Source organism: Pituophis catenifer, unplaced genomic scaffold (genome assembly GCF_029215685.1).
Source record: "Pituophis catenifer annectens isolate HBS135680 unplaced genomic scaffold, rPitCat1.0.hap2 SCAF_4, whole genome shotgun sequence".
NCBI classification, from domain to species: domain Eukaryota; kingdom Metazoa; phylum Chordata; class Lepidosauria; order Squamata; family Colubridae; genus Pituophis; species Pituophis catenifer.
Window position 1 is genome coordinate 40486197 of NW_027256884.1, and position 20563 is coordinate 40506759.

A 20563-nucleotide genomic window follows, 5' to 3' on the forward strand; every position below is an offset into this window, starting at 1 on the left:
CAATTGTGAAACAAATTCATGCATTTTTCCTTGCAACATTTTTGGAAGTGATTGCTTAGGGAGTGGACTAGCCCCAAGTTATTCAGTTGACTCCTATGCCTAAAGTAGGATTACAATTCAGAATCAGTACACTACTGGTCCTTTTGGTTAAACAGTGCCATCTAGGAGAACTTTGGAAGTATCCTTCTCTGTTGTGATATTCTGGAATATCATGCTCCTAGAGATCCATATGACTTCCATCCTGATAACATTCAGAAAGTGCTTGAAGACCTGGTGATTATCAGAAGCCTTGAGACAGAGTGGTCATTGAGTTCCTGTAGTTTTGTTTTGGGCTGTGTATTAAATTTTTATTATTAATTAAATTAAATTGTTTAAATAAACTTTTTGAATTAAATTTTTGAATAGGATTCAGTGGACTATTTAACTGTGATTAATTACATAATTAATGAATCATGTATCAGTACATTCATGCTGGAGTATTATTGCTAGTGCACAATATTAGTCATTCCAGATGCTACGATATAGGTCACATAACCACAGTTATGTGCACCACCCAAATTGTGCACCATGGAATGTTTTATTAATACATGGACTATTCTATCTGGCCTCCAGGACCTTGTAGCACATGATTTGACAACTGTTACGGATACTATGAAAAAATTACTAAGGATGCTATGAACTGCCACCCCTCCCCCCGCATACAAATGATCAAAGCCAGACCCATAGAACATTTATTATACAAATTTTGAAAATAATATGTAAATTGATATTTCAATTGATTGCTATTTTCTTATAAACATTTCCTTACTCACTTGACACATGGATTTTGAACATTCCTAAGTTCAACAACATTTCTCAGGAAAAGAAAAATTAATAAAACATCTTGTGATTGGCCTATCAATGACATATCTGGCAATAATCTATCCCAAAACAATTTTTATATGTGAAAGTAAGGAGAATATGTTCTTACTGCATAATATTAGCAAGATGCCAAAGGCTATTAAATTAAATCCAGGCATTAATCTTGCAAAAGACTATGGAAGAGAAAATATAATTTGGGCTGTAGATAGTTGTAATCTAAAAAGACATCAAAAGTTTGAACAGACACTTTTCTATTACCGTGTTATATGATTCAGTTACTTAATATAGAGGTTAAAACCTGTTATGTATTTGATCTGGAGAATATACATAATATTAGATCATATAAATTCAACAGCTGTTGATCACGCAGTCTAGCAATAATATTAAGAATGACTTTTATCTGATATTTGCTTTTAAACAATCTGCTCAGTAAATCAATCAGTTAAAATAACATTTGCATTTTTAGATTATATTTATATGAAAATTTGATATAAATATGCAAACACACACACACACATTTATATTCTATAGAGATAAAATGAGTACAAATAATCCTTGATTTATGACTGCTCCCTTAGTGACCTTACCAAGTCAGATTCTCTCCCAGCCGCAAAAGCTACTTATGACCCGGTTTCAAAGTTACAGTCTCTGCAGTGCCCCTGTGGTTGCTCATTCTTACGACTGATTACAGGGACTCTGCAGTACCCCTCTACCTGTCTCCCTCCCCATTCAGGCCTCTGGCCTGCTCCCACCTGGCCACTCAGCCTAAAGCCAAAAAGCAAAAACTACCAGCATGTGTGAAGGGGGCTGTTACAACCTGTAGGCTGAGACTTGTTTCCCACATAGCCACCCAGAGACTTGTAGGACTCAGCCTACTTCTCAGCCAGATCCAGGGCCCAGCAGCACTCAGTTTGCTTTCTGTTTTTTGTAGAAAGGTATCAGCTGATGTGATGCGAGAGTCAGAGGCTGTCTCATGCAAATGCTGTATTATTCTAAATGTAGGTACTAAGAGCCATGATGGTGCAATGGTTAGAATACAGTATTTCAGGCTAACTCTGCCGACTGCTAGCAGTTCAATCCTGAATGGCTCAAGGTTGACTCAATCTTCCTTCCAAGGTTGGTAAAATGAGGACCAAAATTATTCGGGGCAATATGCTGACTCTGTAAACTGCTTAGAGAGGACGGTAAAGCACTCTGAAGTGGTATGTAAGTGCTATTGCTATTATTACCAGTCTGCAGGGGTCTTCATTTGTTTGTGGAAGGGGAAAAAAAAAGAAGGAAAGTAGAGCACAGCACATTGTAACTTTTTTCTTTAGCCAAGAATGTACTGTACATATGAAACAAGCAAAAGGTACAAAGATTTAAAATAATCATGCATCCTGGATGCAAGTAAGCATAATAGCAAAATATGAGAAGAAGTTCAGACCAAGTCAGCTAAAGTACAGTAGTTTTCAGCCTCCAAATGATTATGAAATAATTTCTCAGTGGTGTTTGATGATTTCAGAACAAAGACTACTGGTGAGCTGATAAAATATTGACAATTCTTTCCTTGAGCAATATTTCTTGTTCTCTTGAACATCTGTCTCTCTTGGTATAATCTGGTAAAAATATAATCTGAGGCTTATTTTCCTCTTCATCAGTTACTCGAGCAAGTCAAAACTCACTAAAATGTTATTCCTCGTGGCAAATCTAGGAATCTTACAATGAATGCCTGAGATTTATCAGCTCTATGAAAAGGAAAGAAAATGGTATGCCATGTTAATGAATATCTGATAGTTTTCAGATATTTCAATACTTCTTGTCTTAAGGCTGCCATAAATAGAACTGTTTGGCCCTCCTTGGCTTTTTCTAGAATTTTAAATCTATGTAACTTGGCCCTGGGAAAATGAAATTTTGGGGAAGTTATTTGTTCCTAAAGAAACTTTGAGTGCCTCAGTATATCAAGTATTTAAGTGTCCACTAACTTCCCACAACCTTTCAACTGGGTTTTTCAGTATAGCCAGGGGTGTCAAACTGGCGGACCACGGTCTGGATGCATCACATGCAGGCCACACCCACCCCAGCTCTGAGAAGGAGAAAAATGTTGCAAAACATCATGTGACGGCAACATGAGGCCGCAAATTTGACACCCGTGGCATAGGAAATAGCCTTGAAGGACAAGACGTGGAACTGCTACCAAGGCAATGATGGGACAAGAATGGCTTAAGTCCATTCCAAAAAACTCATCTGAGAAAATATGGCATGTCATCCACTCTCTCGTTCACACAAAGATAAAGTAAAGGAGGAAGGAGTCACATTCAGTCTTGCAAGTTTCTATGGTTGTTGCAATAGAAGTAGTTTTAGACTTATTCAATGTGGTGTTGGTTTCTAAGTCTGGTCTATCAATTAAGAGTGTCTCTTCCTGATCTTATTAGATTTCTTAGTGTTATTTAACATGTTTGAATGATACATTTTTTGATTACCTGTGAGCACAGGAGACTGGATGTAGTGTTTGTAGTATATTAGTATGGGACTTGAAAGATTTTTTGAGAATGAGAGAACCAACCCAGGACTTGATCCCCTCCCCCTTGTTGGTTTTTATAAAGTATCATCCAGGTATACTGATTATACTTCAGAAATACCAGGTATGCTATAGGAACCCTAAGCCTGTGAGAGATAATAATAAGGTCAAGTAATATCTAAGGATAGAATTGCTGCTGTTTACAGATTTGGCTTCACTCTGGTTCCAGTCTTGGCTTTTGACAGGACTGCAGTCTGCCTAAAGGAACAAGAATATAATTTGAGAGATCTTGTGGACTCCTAGCTCCTGCTAGAATAGCATGTGCAAACCATGACTGAGAAACCTTATTTTGGGGGAAAAGGGTAACTTTGGGTCAAAAACAGAGGTGGATTTCAGCAGGTTCTGACTAGTTCTGGAGAACCAGTAGCAGAAATTTTGAGTGATTTGGAGAACCGGTAGTAAAAATTCTGACTGGCCCCACACCCATCTATTCTTTGCCTCCCAAGTTCCAACTGATTGGGAGAAAATGGGGATTTTGCAGTAACCTTCCCCTGGATTGGGGACAGAATGGGACTTTTACAGTATCCTTCCCCTGGAGTGGGGTAGGAATAGAGATTTTACAGTATCCTTCCCCTGCCACACCCACCAAGCCACATCCACCAAGCCATGCCATGCCCACCAAGCCACACCCATAGAACTGGTAGTAAAATTTTTTGAAACCCACCACTGGTCAAAAGCACCAACAACCTTTGAACATTCTCCATATCTCTGTTTAAAAGATAACTCTTTTTAAACTGTTCTGCATATTCTAACATTCAGTTTCTCGATCTAGGCCATACATTTTGAGAGTGATGAAGTGGGTGGATAGTGATTGCAAAGCCAACTTTTCCCAGTCAGATACACAAATGACCCTTTCCATAGGAGAAGTCTTCTGTAATGAACTGTATATCCTAAGAATGTAATACTTTACAATGTGCAGCAGAATTCCTGTGTTATGTCATGAGATATCTGTTGGCATGGGAAATGTGAAAATGAGAACTAACAGATTCTTAAGGAACCTTAAAGAGTTAATTTATTTTGAATAAGATTGGTTAGACTGTAATGTACAGTATTATTCTTATTTGGCAGGTAGAAGTAGACATGAGTCACAATCTGCAACCTTTTAAAGTGCTATGTACCATTATATGATTTCATATAATTTCCCAGATGCCTCTGGGCCTTTTTTTAAAAAAAAAAATCCATAAAATATCCCAAGATTTTAGAGATCCCTCTTCTGAGATCTTATACATAATTACTGAAACCTTGCAATCTAATCTTAATGCAACCATATATGAATCTGGCCATTGTGACTTTGTAAAAAAATGATTTGGACTGGAGAACGTATCCTGAAGTGTCAAAAACACCTTAGCACTTAAGTTATAAACTCCTGTACGTGACAAAATGATAAAAGTGAAGCCCAGTGACTATGAAATGCCAACTGTTCAGTTACAATTCATTAGGCAAAGCAACAATTTGCAGCAGCTGCAACTGTTGATCACACAGTCGTTCTGGCATTTCTCCATTAATTAACTTCTGTTGTGGGTCAGAAAACCATTATCCCCATTTCAGCATGAATGGATAGAATCAAACTCTTCAATAATTTCTAATTCAGTAGTTTCATGCTAGAGTCTGCTTTTGACATCTGCCAAGGAACCCCTAAATATCCTCAGGGACTTCCTGGACAATGCAGCGAATACAGGATCATTTTCAGAGGCTATGCACAGTTTACAAATGGCAGAGACCAGGCCTTTGGGCCTTATCATGATCTAATTAGCTTCAGCACTACAATACACTCAACACATTTTAGTGTGACCACACACTGTGAAAAAAGATCAATATATTCCAAATTAAGTTACTGATATTCTCATTGAGGAGCCCCTAATAAGAAATTTAAAGTCACTGTTCTTGTTTATTTCTTGTGGCAGTCTAGAAGAAATTTTTGAAACATACAATTCAATAAGTGCATTCCACATTTTCATTCTTTCCTTCCAACAGAGGACATTTTTATAATGTGGCAAATAATGAATAACTTTTAAAGGGGATAGTGTTAATTTATTATGACATATCATGGTAAGAAAGTCATCCATAGTATTTTGTCAAAGAACTGTAATAATTTGTAAGATATTAGTCTTTTGTAGCCCAAAGTTTTACTATATAGTGACATAAACCTCAATTGCAAAGGCAAAGAAAGATTGAGGGGGAAAGGTTCTTTTTCAGCTTTTGCTTTCAGACAGAATTTTAAACTGAGTATCCTGAAATGGTTTTGAACCTGCATTTGAAAACCTATCTTTGCTATTAATCTTATTTGGAAATATTAAGAATAATCTGTACTTGCTTTATTTATTCTTAAATTCTTCATTTGACAAGGCAGTCAGCTACATTGTATCATAGGTTTACTGAATACAGTGGTTTAATATTTTTACACAAATATTCTGCACTATAGAGAGAGACTAGAGCAGATGATTAGGCAGCTCCAAGTACGGTACTTAACACTTGATCTTGTTGTTGGCAGTGTCAAGAGAGATGCTACTCTCTTTTTAAAAATTTGCAACAGATAAATAGTTTTGTATGAACCTGTATACTGCCACAAGATACACATATTTTATGTGTGTGTGTGTGTGTGTGTGTGTGTATGTGTGTGTAGACACACACACACACACAAATACATACATACTTCCTCCCAGCTATTCAGCATTCCTCTTAGACTATCATTCTAACAGTTATGATGGATAAATATTAGGAATTAGGAGGTTATTAGGAGTAATAAACATCCTATTACCAATTTCCCTAGTTATTCATCCTCTTCCAATACCACAAACCCCACTTAGTGAGCAGTTACTGACAGAATGTAAATTATTCTTCAGTGCCATACAAAAGTTGCTTGCGTTCCTTTACCAAGTCAGGCTGAGCTACCTACAGATATGATGAACCTGCCGTAACTGAATACCTCACCATCAAGTTGTCTTGACAATCTGGAGAGGCAGATATTCTTCTCTTTGTCCCTGGAGAACAAAAGTGAAACCTCATACATCACTTTTGTGATGGGCCTATTTTCATCACATCCTGCCACACCTCCTGAGATTTATAGGTCCCCACCTGGCAGTAATGTTGCTAAGACACAGTCTGAGCATCATAAAATGTTTTTGATTGGAGAGACTGGGAGTTTGCCTGATTTAGCATATTTCATTATGGTAGTATAAGAGAAGTCATTTCTCTCTGAACCTACAGTATATTACAATAAACTATTAACAAATATAATTGTCAAAAGTATTTGTTTTCAGATGCTGTATTTAAGCTGAATATCAAACAACCATAATGTCATTTGAATGTTTATATAATGTTGCATATCTATTTTTAAGAATAGGCAGCAATGATGTAAAATGTCCTTGGAAAATTAGACCAACTATAAATTAGAAAGTACATTGGATTATACTGTGACAATATAATTAAGCAGAGGTTGTAAATTAAAGAGGAAACTGTATAAATCTAAAAGGGTGCAAATAATGATTTTATAAAAAATATATTTTTTTTCTATAGCAGGCAAGATTATACAGCTAGGTTCATGTGTATTGGATTTGATACAATGCAGCCAGTATAAAAACAGGACAAACTAAGCATATATGCAAATGGAACAGAATCAGTTTTGAATTGCATTGGTCTTATAAATTAAAATTATAAATGCAAATAAATAATGCCAACTGTATCTAATTTTGTGCCCAAATGGTGCTTTGAACAGTCATCACTCCTTTCATGGCAGCTGCTTGTGTTGGTACACTATTAGTAGAGGTCACATCAACTAGATTATGGAATGCTAAAAAGGAATGCAACAGTTTGTAGTGGGTCCCCCACCTGGCTGCTCTGATTGCTGGAAGCAGTTATCTGCCTGGACTCTGACTAGATTGAAATGTGCATATTTTCTGGAGTGAGTGAGAGAAGCAATCTTCTGAATACCTATCTTTACGCACTGGAGTTCTACAACAAAGAGGTTGTTTTGCAATGCCCATAAAGAAAATGTATTATTTGAAAACCATTAGTGTGAGATCATTGGGCTATCTTTCTACAGGCTGAGTGTTTGCTTCATCAGACAATGCTATTATGGGTATGATGGAAGAATATTCCTAGTGTATAGATCTTTACTCACCATGTAATAAGACTGCCTAATGAAATGAATTTTATTCAGACCATGTCTGTCTCACAACGCTTCAGCAAAAGATGATACATCAAAAGGTTCTTTTAGCAAATGCATCACACAAAGATCTGAAATATTGCTTATGATGTTTAATTTTGTAATAATTCATGGGATATAATATATCTTTACCTATTCTCAGGGAATGAATCTTACAGGCTCATTACAAAAGCTGTACTATTGTCCCTAAATATTACCTTTCTTGTTGAACTGTAGCTAGGATATGCTGTAATCTGCATGTTTAACCTTCATGGAATTGAGCAGATCTTGTCTTTTAATTTTTTTTCCAATTTATTGTGCTACTATTATTGATCTAGATTGCTGCATTTAATTCTTCAAAATTGGGTATAGTTGAAAAGTGACTGAGAAGTCAGTAACATTATTTGAAATAGAAAAGCTAAAGTTAGATTCCATTTAGTTTTTAGTTTTCCTTTTATTAAAGAGGTTATTTATCTAAATTAAAATAAGCATATCTGGATATTTGCATAGTGTTCCTATTCAAATTTATTCAAGAATAACCTGATTATTGAGAAAACAGGAATAGGGAGCAATCCCACTGAAACAAGATGGCTTCAATGTGAAGTAAAATTGTATCAAATTACGTCATTTGATATATTGAAGTAGGTATGGACCATGTTTAATGCTGATGTTGTGAATGACATTACAGAAAAAAAGGGAAATAAATTATATTGCACATTAATGCAAGTGAAGAAGAGAAAGATTATACCTAATATGTGCTTCTCTTTTGTCTCCCCCCCTTTTCCTTCGATAGAGATATTGGTATTAAAATGTGGATATTGGTGTTAATAATAATATTTCTCAGGATGGCATACAAGAACAAATCTTTTTCATAACAACCCTGGAAATTAAATTAGACGAACAGAAGGTGATGCCCTAATTCTCTGGATATGTGTATATTTGAATTCCATCTCCTTGTATTATAGCTTTCTAGAGTAAACAATGTTATTTATGATTTGGGTAGTGAAGCCAGTTGCCAGATGCAGAATCTAAGTAATAAAGTAAGCAAAGGAATAGCCCAGGAAACTGGATCAAAATTCATGGAATGAAGCCCCCTATAGCAACTTCAGAAGAAAGATTTTCACTGTTGTATTTTTAAATTGGGAGGGGCAAACCTCTTGCTCCAGCAATTGTTTTGGCAGCTCCTGGAACCATCACATTAGCAAGTACAGCGGTATGTTGGTACTCATCATTAATTGGTTCTGGGAGGCATGATAAGTACCAAAAACAATGAGTACCAAACTACTTTTCCCCATAAGGAATAATGTAGTGAGACACAAGGCAACCGACACGAGCAAGTTGTAGCTTGTGTGTTGTACATTTTCACATCAAAATGCATCGAGTACCAAATTCGATGAATTTCAAAGAAATTGAATACCAAGGTAACACTGTATTAATTTCTGATAGTTTTGAGATCCCATATCATAATTTTGCATAGTTATTAAATACATAAACAGAAAATGCATACCTGACAAATTTCCTGTCACAGAAAGTTACTTATCTCTATGGACAAGCAGAAATCTGTACTGATCTCTTTACAAGATGCCTGGAAATCAATCAGTTGCACATGGTCACTTTAGAAAGAAGCAGAGACTGCTTCAATATCACTTCTCCAATTTTTTTAGATAGAAGACAAAAATTATATTTCATAAATATTTCTTTGAGCAAGTGTTGCAAAACATTACTTAGATGTTAAAATATCTTAAGATAATATGCAATTATGACCATATCCAAAATGGTGCACTTATAAAATCATTTATGCACTCATTATCTCCCATCAATTTTAATTGCATAGTGATTTTTAGCCTGTATTTTTATTCTATCCCCTTCTTTGATGACCGTTGAATTATCAGCAAAGGAATAAATTATCTTCAGTCTACCTTTATTAACATTTGTGCAAACAAATTATAATTAAGAATCAAATAAGACGAATCAGTTAATAAAATTATATAAAAATAGAACCTGTCTAAAAGCCAAATTTCATAAGGATTTATTTAAATAGTGACTTCAGGGTTAAGCCCTGTTTTTGTTAGAGTTCCTGAGAGCCTGCTTAAATTTAATGTTGATGCTACAAAAACATTTAATTAGTTCCTTGTATATTATGACTTTCCAACATCTCCTTCCATCAATGAAAATTGTTTTCAAGCAGAGCCCCAAGCAACAGAGGGGATGGGATATGTCTTATCACCTGCCCCTCCAAAACAAGTTATCACACTTTTTCATTGAATCCTCCCCCTTTATAGAAGGTGAGATTTTTAATTTTTTTTTTTTGTTGGAGGATGGGGGTTTGAGTGGGGAGTAGGAATCTGCAGGAGATCAATTTGGCAAGGATTGTGATCTTCCTCATTCCATTAGTGAAAATATTCCACTTGATTAAAAGACTTATGGATGGGAGAAACTCTTTTGTCTGTTGAAGGTGTGACCTGAATCCAAATCTTTGACTAGAGATCCAGCTCATCTACACATCTATTAAAAAGTAATTCATACTTTTTAATCCAAGTACAAAGTACGGTATACTACAATTTGGAAAGCAAAACACATATGTACTGCTGTTGGCTCAGGAATGGAGCCTGATTCTAGCTTGATGCTTTCCTCTATGTTTGATATTCTGTTTAAATGTGCATATAAGTACTTTATGTGCATAGTTTAAGTAGAACTAAAATACAAATTGGCTGAAGGCTATGATTATGATTAAGATTATAATTTTATGGGTTCATTCTTAACAGCATCTATTACAACATATCAAAGCTCCTTAAAACTTTCTTTTTCAGTACCCAAATTCACATATCAGACAGTCCTTATCTAAATGTCCCTGTTATGATTGAGTAATGGGTTTATGTGTTGTTACCCAAAGAATAAATACTTTTACCCAATTTTGGGAAATTTATCCAGGTTTGAGAAGCAATGCGTTAAGATGTAGAGTTGTCTTGTTAGTCCCTTCTCTTTTGGAAAAAGCTTAGTTCATTATTGGTATTCACATTCACATTGATCCTCAGCTATGTTTGTAATTTCTCAATCCATTTAACTTACAAAGGAGTAGTATTTGGATACAAAAATTACAGAAAGGCATATTCTATGTCAGATCTTTGTTTCACCAGTCAATAGTGGATTCATTGTAGATTGGAACAAATTCTGAAAATTGTTATGCCATTAGTAAGATACTCTTACTAAATTCTATTGAACCATTTATCATATTTCAGAATACACTGGATTGGTATTGTATATGTTAGTAAATATTTTTAATTTGTGCTTTTTATTGGAAAAGTCCTTTGATTCCCTCTTTGGAAGAATAGCTAACTATATTGTATGTCATTACATTTTTTATTTATCTGTTAAAATGAATAATGAATGAATTATATTACTTGCAAAATGTACATCATACATTTTATTATTTTGGTACTGTCATATTTGTACAATTCCTATTATTTTTTACACTCTATTGTTTAACTAGTTTAGGAAAATGAATATTTAATAAAAGAAACAAATTATTAATCTTAATTGTGGTTTAAAATATCAGTGTTAATAATAATACTGTAGTATTAGGCTTCTTATCCAGAGTTGAATATAGCAATAAAAAAAAAACAGCTCAGTGTTAGAACAAATGTTTCAGTCTTAGGTTGATTACTAATATTAAGATCACCACTCTATTGTCATTTAATGTTGTTTCTATATATATAGATAGATGTAGCTATAAAGAAGTAGAAGAAGAAAATAAAAGGGTTCCTAACTGAGGGGTCCTTGGTGCTCTCTGAGCTGGCTTGTTTTCTTGCATTAGTCAAACTAGGTAACATCATCAGTGCTAGTAAGGATTGCAGTTTGCTGTCAGTTTATATTCTAGTGCAGTGACAGCGAACCTTTTAGACACTGAATGCCCAAACTGTGCGTGTGCATTCCCAAACTCAAAGGTGTGTGTGCGAACACATGCATGTGCGAACCTGCGCATACGTGAACATGCATGAGCGCATGCACAGACATTCACGCATGTGTGGCAGAGACCCGAAAACCAGCTGGCTGGCAGGAGGCAGGGCATCCCAATGCCAGCAGTGTGGCAAGAGGTAAGATCTTTTTCTTTCATGAGCTTCTGTTTCATCGATTGCAGGGAAACAGTAGCTCATGAAAGAAACGCCATGGAGATCTGTCCTGGAGTGACGGCATGGGTGCCAGCAGAGAGGGCTCTGTGTGCACCTATGGCACGTGTGCCATAGGTTCGCCATCACAGTTTTACTAGCTTGCCTGTCAGTGTTGGTGGGGATAGTCTTAGAGATTCTTTGGTTGGGCTGTTTGCTGTTGGCTTCTTTGGCAGTTTCTTGATTGGGGTATTGTTTACTTGGTTGTTGGTCTGTTGTTAACCTTGGAGTTAATCTATGCTGATCTGGATGATGTTTGCTGGTGGACAGGCGCTTGGATCATTTTGTTCTTTTTGGGCTGATGGTCTGTTTTGCATAATCTATAGATGTTGCTAATATCTATGTGTCTATTGATGGCTGATTTGTCAGAGTGCCAGACTTCTAGAAATTCCCTGGAATTTTTGGACTTGGCCTGGTCTATGATGGTCACATTTTCCTACTTGAAGCTATGGCTAAATCTGTCTATATGTTGTGAAATTAAAGAATTTTCATTGTGTTTTCTGACTGATAGTTGGTGTTCATGGATGCATTCTGCCAGTCTTCTGCCTGTTTGTCCTACATGCAGTCCTTACATTGTATGTTGTAGATGACTCCTGTTTTTTCTTCTGGGGTTGTTCGGTCTTTTGGTCTGCTTAGGATGTTTTGAAGGGCTTTAGTTGGCTTGTGTGCTATGCTGATTTCATGTGGCTGTAGTAGTCTGTTGGTGGTTTCTGAGATATTCTTGATGTATGGCAGTGCAATTCTTTTTAGGGTTTTGTTGGTTGTGCTGTATTGGGTTGAGTGGTCAGGGACTTTTTGATAAAGTTGTGTGGATATCCATTTTGTTGGAATATGTTGTATAGATGCTCTATTTCCTTTTTCTGGTGTTCTGGGTTGCTGCAATGTGTTTGACTTCATCTAAATAAAGTCCTTACACAGCTTCTCTTGTGGGACGTTAGGTTGTTGCTTTGGTGGTGGAGCACCTGGTTAGTATGGGTGGTTTTCTGTAGACTTGCATTTCTAGTTCACCATTGTGGTCCCTGCTAATTAGAATGTCCAGGAAGGGTAGCGAGTTGTTGTTGTTGTTGTTGTTTTCTTCTTTTATTATGGTGAAGGTATCATATTTGAAGTAAAATAAATAAATAAAATATACATATCTGATCCATATTTTGAATTTGTGGAAGTGCTATGGCTTCTAGATGTTGCATGACGACCTCCACTATATGTCCTGAAAGTGGTGACCCCAGTAGTGTCCCTTTAATTTGTTGGTAAATTAAACTCTAATTAGGATCAATTAGAGAACACCCACAGAACCATCAATAACATTTTTAAAGTAATTCAGTTTACTAGAGAAGAAGAAAACAAGCACTCCTTACTAGCACTGATGATATTACCTAATTTGGGTAATGAAATGTCTGGAAGAAGATGAGCAAGGGCACCAAGGAACCCTTATGTCAACTCTGAGCTATAAATATTCTCCTTTATTTGGTTCCTAACTTCCCACTAGCTATTTTTGGATTTAGTTAGCTTTTAGAAGAATGGCTGACTATATTGTGAGAGTATGTCTTGTTGTCAGAAATACTTTTGTATTTACATAGTAAATGTGACATAGAATTTAATTTTAATAGGAAACCATTCTTGGATTACAATCTTATATATTGAGTCATGCCAGATTCAAATTTATGTTTCAGAGTTAATGATCAGCCTTCTTAATCTGATACAATGTAATGGATAATATTGCTCTTAACGTATAATGTTAAATGTATATGAATTTAAAGAACTATAGAAGCATTTTTGGCTTATGTTTATGTTGGGTGAGTGTCAAAAATGTATAACAGAGTTCATGAAAACTACATGATTGTGGGAGGCAAGCAGGTCTTTGGGTGACAGTAGATAACAATTCTAATAAAGTAAATTGTGAATCACTTTTATTTGTTTAAAAAAAAAATGAAACAAAGCCTGAACTTACGTTTTCTCCTATAAAATAACTCAACATATTTCTTTGCATGTTGGACTTTTCTTAGATCACTTTTCAAACAATTCAGAATGTAGTTTTCATCCATTTGCATTCCAAACATCAGCCTAATCTTTCTTCTTCCTTCTTCTTCTAGTTAACTAGCTGTTCTCCCTAATGTTTAGTGCTGTGTGGATAGCAGATAACAAAGCCCAAGAACACATATTGTTTTGATTAAAGGAGGGCACCAGAATAATTTGCACATTCCACAACTGTGACCCAGGTTGTCACTAATAGAAAAGTTAAACAATTTGGATTGCAACCATCAACCTTGGCCAAAACTGAAATTGTCTCACAGGTATTACAACTTCACTGGATGCAGTGATGCCTGAGTTTCACAATATTAAAGTTGGCTCAGCATTTAAACACAGATCATGCCACAGATATGTTTTCTATCAGTTCTGTGTTGTAAGAGTCTAACCTAAGGAACAACTTGCTCCTAGAACAAGAGTTACTTTAGGCCAGTTTTAACATGCACAAATATTTCTATGTTGGTCATAACCAACATTCTAGTGAGAGTTTGTGGCAAATAAACATATAACTTAATATGTTATATATATAACCATGTTCAAGCAACTAAATGCATCAATATATGCACATTCAGCTTATGACTGCAACTGGAAAGTCAGTCAAGAACATCCAGCAGAAGAATCTCATATGCACAAACACATGAAAAAATGTGATTTTCTTGTTTCTTGTTTCTTCTACTACTCTATGACCAGTGGTGGGATTCAGCCAGTTCGCACCACTTCGGGAGAACTGGTTGTTAACTTTCTGAGCAGTTTGGTGAACTGGCTGTTGGAAGAAATCATTAGGGCAGAGAACCGGTTGTTAAATTATTTGAATCCCACCATTGTCTATGACCGCATAAAAATTAAATGATTAATTGATTGTTGCATCCTTTACTTTTTGAAGAAAAAAACAGCTGTCATTTCAGATACAGATAGTTCTCCACTTGTGACCACAGTTGGGTCCAGAATTTCAGTTAATGACCAGTGATGCGGTCATTAAGCGGTATGCCATGTGATCATTTCACTCAATATAGCAGTCTCAGCTCTCCCAGTTTCAATTATTAAGCTGGGCTGGAGAGGAGGTCTGAATCTTCCACCATAACTGAGTGGCCTGGCCATCTCCCCATCCTCAAGGGAGAATGATTGTAAGAATAAGGGTGTTTCACCAGATTTGAGGTCCATTTCTCCAGTGTGCCAGCATGCCAGTATGCCAATTTTGTATCTCAAATCCAATATCCCCTCTGCTTGCAATGTTCCGTACCAGCTTTCCTATTGACTTTCTGGGGAACCCAGCAGAGAACACTGTCAATGACGATCATGATTGCATGCCACTTGGCAACTAGTCATAAATATGAACAGGTTGCCAAGCACCCAAAATGTTGTCATATGACTAAGCATGGTGTAATGTTTTACAATGGCCAGGAGGGCTTTGCAAGCTGTAAAGCACGTGTTCCAAGGCCATGGAGACTGCAAGCAATTGTTAAATGTCCTATCTATATTTTCTGAAATAAATGATGCCTTCCAGGGCTTTACTTTTTTTAATGAAAGTTGAAAATAGCATTCCTTGAAACATATGTTTTACATCGAGCAGCAGTGATACTTCTTTTTTTTTGCACTCATTTTATATAAATATTTAAGTATAGAAGAGTCTTCAAATTAATCTCCTGAAAAGTAACCAACCAACCCCCCCAAACTTTTACTTTATTAAACACTTTCAGTGTACTGATAAAAAAGAAAGGAAATAAGAGTAAGTAATTACTCTAAAAACTTGATTATCCTCTATTAATGATTAGGTAAATATCATTTCACAGAATTTTTTTTTCTGAACATTTTGTGTGTTTGACAATCTGGTATGCAGTGAGAAAAGCAATTCTAGAAAACTGACATGAAAGGCAGACATTTATTAAATATATTTTATAATGCATATTTTTTCTGGTAAATCGGTGTTCACAATTGTTTTCTATTACTTCATAATTAATAGTAATACTAATAAATCACCCCAGTGAAATTTAAACTTTGTTAAATGAAGATTACAAAAAATATGGGGCATTGACATATACTTGTTTTATATTCTCTTTATGAAATAAACAGAATAAACACAATCTGTCATACTTTTTGGGATGCACACATTTTCCTTAAGAAGTAATGATGTCAGGTAGAAAATATTAATTCTACCATTACTTTCCCTATTACTGCAGGACACGTACCCCAAAGATAATAACATGATACAAGATTTGGTAACCTTTTTTTGATCCTGAGCTTGTCTGCTTTATTTATTTAATATCCCATCTTTATTATTTTTACAAATAAGGCGGCACACATATCCAACACACCTTTCTCCTCATTCTTCACAACAACCACCTTGTGAGGTGATTGGTCTGAGAGAGTGTGACTGGCCGAAAGTCACCCAGTAGGCTTTCATGGCTAGGGTGGGATTTGAACTCATGCCCTTCTGCTTTCTAGCCAAGTGCGTTCACCACTAGACCAAACTAGCTCTTTTTATAGCACAAACCCATGCAATGGACCAGGTAGCTCCTCAATTAACTCCAAATCTTGATGACATTAAATATCCTAAAATTTCAGCAGTCTCAGGTTGAAATTACCTGTGATTTCATGCAAGACTTTTTTTTTTTTTAAAAAAAACCTTGATTTAATCAGGGTTAATATTAATATCAGCAGTATTATTGGAATTCACATGTGAAATTTCCCAATATTTTGGTGTTTGCCTGAAATTGAATAAGATGTTGGAGTTCTTTTGTAAGATTTTGCAAACTTTGGAGAAAAATCATTGAATTCTCAGGAGATTTGGTACTTTTTTTTAGATTTTAAGGTTTAGTTTATATTTAAATTTGTTTTAAAGTGCTGTGTTACTGTATTCCAGTATCAGCAGAGGGCAGCATATTGCTGGCCCCTATTCAATTGAATCCAATGTATTTTTTATTTCACTTAGAGAAATGTTTTTAGGGCAGCTGGGAGCAACTTCATTCAGATATAAGGACAATTTTATTTACTTAATGTTCTTAACCAGGGTGTGATCTATTTTTATAATAAAAATGAAGTCTGCATTTCAACTAAATGTATTTTCAGACTACAGGTACTTTCAGATATTCTCAATGTGAGGAGTTAACACTTCTATGATCTCTTGGAAGAGAGGTGGTCCAGATTCTCTGTATCTATTTTCTTCACAGTTCTCCAGGCTCAGTAGATCACAAGTGTTGGATACTATGCATTCCAGCCATACCTGATCAGTGCAACAGTACATAAGTGGAGTTGTCTTGCTATATTTATAATTGATAAACCCAGTAATAGTATTATTTGTCCAAGGTAGACATACCATCAAAATATCATTTTAGAAATTTTCCTCCAGTCTTTCACAGCAAAGAATTAAATTTGGGGATCTGCCCAATGTAGGAAAACAGGTAGTTTTCAGTCTTCTTATTCAGGGGCAGCTTATTTCCTCTAAACTAGTGATTTAAACTGATTTAAAACAATATAAATGGCAAAGGCAAGATAAAACCTATGGACAATCCAGAAAAGCTTTATGTTTTCAAGAATGAGAATTATTTTATCTAAGGGTGCTTTAGCCTTCCTTCCTTCCTTCCTTCCTTCCTTCCTTCCTTCCTTCCTTCCTTCCTTCCTTCCTTCCTTCCTTCCTCCCTCCCTCCCTCCCTCCCTCCCTCCCTCCCTCTCCCTTCTTCAATTTCCCTATCCCCTTCCCCTTTCTCCCAATCTCCCTACCAGGGGTGGGTTCTACTTACCTTTACTACTGGTTTGCAACAGGATTGTGTGCGCGCATGAGCAAAGTGAGCGTGCGCGCCTTGCTTCTGCACATGCGCAGATCGCTGATGATGATATCCGGGGCAGTGGGCGGGGCTTCCTGCCGGTTTCACTACCGGTTCTTGCGAACCGGTCTGAACCGGGGCAACCCACCTCTGCTCCCTATCTCTCTACCCCTCTACCTTCCATAGTGCTCTATGCATTATCCCCCCCACACCCCATGGATTCAACATTATATTTCATCATATTGTACCAAATGATGAAATTCTTATAAAAAAGTGCGGATGCTTATTTTTGTGCTGAAAATTTGGAGATTTGTCTACATCAGCTGGCAGGAAGCCTGCCTGTTTTTACATCATGTATACTGTAAATGGGTCTCTGTTGCCTGCTAGTGATCCCCAGGAAGCTTTACAATGCTTATCTTCACCATGAAAATAATCATGATTAAAAATAATTAGATAATGTAAGAAGAAGGAAGTCTGCTCTTGATGCTCACTTGGCTTTTCAGGAACTCTTGGTGACCTGAGGACATGACCTGACATGAAGAGCACAGTATGGCCCAGAAATGAAGTACAAATCAAACAAACACCCAGAACACATCTGCAAAGAGAGAGCTGCTTAAATAATAGATGCAGAGATACTTGCTCTCATCAATCTTTATTCATAATCTTTATTTTTAGACAGGCAAGAAACCTAATTAAAAATGCATTTTAAAATTAAAAAGACAAAGAGCCAAAAAGTCACTGATCCATTATCATTACTGCTTAGTGCATATTAAACAGAATGTAAATTATCCATTAGTTTTCTGTGCACTGTGGGGTATCAAAATTATATATCATGTTAATGGGTCATCATGGTTGGCCCAGGGGCTGTGTAAGTCACTTTAGCAGAAGTGCAATTGTCATCCAGGCTCAGAATGACTAGAAATATTTCCAAGGACACATTGTGCAAATGCATGCCAGTTTCAGTAGACACCTTCAGCTGATTCATGCTGCTGACCTCAGGGACAATTCACACAACTCTGAAAAAGGGACTGATGTGTGACATGAACAAAAAGAAGCTGTATTCAACACAGGGGAAAGCTTTGTGTGATAACTTTGCATACCTAGGAAAGAACAAACCATTCCATTATTTTAATTCATTGTCTCTTTCCTGTGTAACATAAAAAGGGAAGTCTCCTATGATTTGAAATTGACTTTTGTTGACTATATTAACCCTTCCATATATATCAGGAGTGAAATGCTCCCGGTTCGGATCGTGTTATGTATGTAGATTTTGGGTGGGCAGTTTGAATTAACTGACTGTCAGCTGATTGGCTGACCACCACAGCTGCAAGGTATATAAAGGGAGCTGTTTCCCCTGGTCAGTCGCTGGGTTCTCACCCTACAATAAAGAGCTGTTGTCACTCACTGCCTGGCTTGCTGTGTCCTCATTCACCCAACATAACAGACCGGATCGCCTAATCTGGTAGCGATGGAGGCGAGTGGTTCAGAGAACCGGTAGCAAAAATCCCTGCCACCCCCATTGCCCAGCTGAGCCGCGCAATCATCAGAGGCTTTTTTTTAATTTTTAAAAGCATTTTTTCTACATCCCCTTTGGCCGAAAAATGCTTTTAAAAGTTAAAAAAAAGCCTCTGATGATCGCACAGCTCAGCTGGGATCATCAGAAGCTTTAAAAAAAAAAAGAAAGCCTCTGCCAATCAGGCAAGTGAGCTGGGATCGTCAGAGGCTTTTTTTAAAAAAAGAAAGCCTCTGCTGATCAGGCAAGTAGTAGTAGAAATTTTGAGTAGTTCGAAGAACCACTGCCTTGCCCTGTCCCCAATCTATTCACTGCCTCCCGAGTCCCAGCTGATCAGCTAGAAGGAAAAAATCAGGGCTCACTTGACAAAGAAGAGAGAAAAAAAACAAGATACCGTAGCTTTAAATTGAGAAGCCAAGAAGCCTCCCAACTGATTGGCTAGAACCAATCTGCTCCTTGTAAACCACTCGGTGGTGGTAGATTGGCATTTGAGGCCAAGCTGCCTGAAAGCGGTTTCTGATGTTCTCGGTGGTGGCAGAGCAGTAAAAAACTGTTTAAACTCTTGCCGCGGTGCTTCAAAAGGCCGCCCTACAGCTGATCAGCAGTAAAAGACAGTGTGGTGGTAGACCAGTGCGCTCCAAAAACAAATGAGTAGACTGGTATGCTCAAAAAACAAATGGGTAGACCGGTACGACTCTGCAAGCAGTTAAAAGCCTGGTAGACCAGTATCACTGCTAAATCCTAAAGAATTGTTGTCACATGACAATCAAACCATGCCCACAAAATAAGCCACGCCCACAGAACTGGTAGTAAAAAAATTTAGAACCCACACCTGGTTTAATCTAGCTTTGGAATCTTCTAGTGATCTCCTACGCAAGTCATCATCATGTCAAATCTTGTTTCACTTTTTCAAGATCACCTAAAGTCTGTTAGATCACCAATATATCTGCTATATCTCATGGTCCCATTTTAAACAAATATGTTTGGAAATAAATATTTCTTAAACACACTGTTTGAATAAATTTCTATGCATGTTTTGAGAGAGAGCAACTTATATGGGATTCCTCTTTTTCCTCATTGTTGACTTTCTCCTAAAGCCTTTATTAAAATGCATTACAATTATAATTCGATGAGTATATAGAAACTCTCCAAAAATAATATTTTTGTTTTATTTTATGAACAGAAGTTACGTATAGTTTCAGTCAATAAAAACATTTGGCACAATAGAAACAAATAAAATAATACTGCACAACATCAATTAACATTAGGTGTGTGTTTCACTGGTGTGTGTGCACTATATGGAATAATTATCAACAAAATTATCCCATTGAAAGTTCAGAATTTTGTAGCAAAATGAGTAACGAGAAATGTTGAAGATTCCTTTTTGTGTCATAATATTTTTTGTTTTATAACTTTGTTCCAATGTTACATGTCTACTGGAGATAACAGTTTCAGTTCTGTCTAGGGAATTCTGGGAGTTGAAGTCCACACGTCTTCAAGCATCTTCACATCGTCAAGGTGGAGAAACACTGC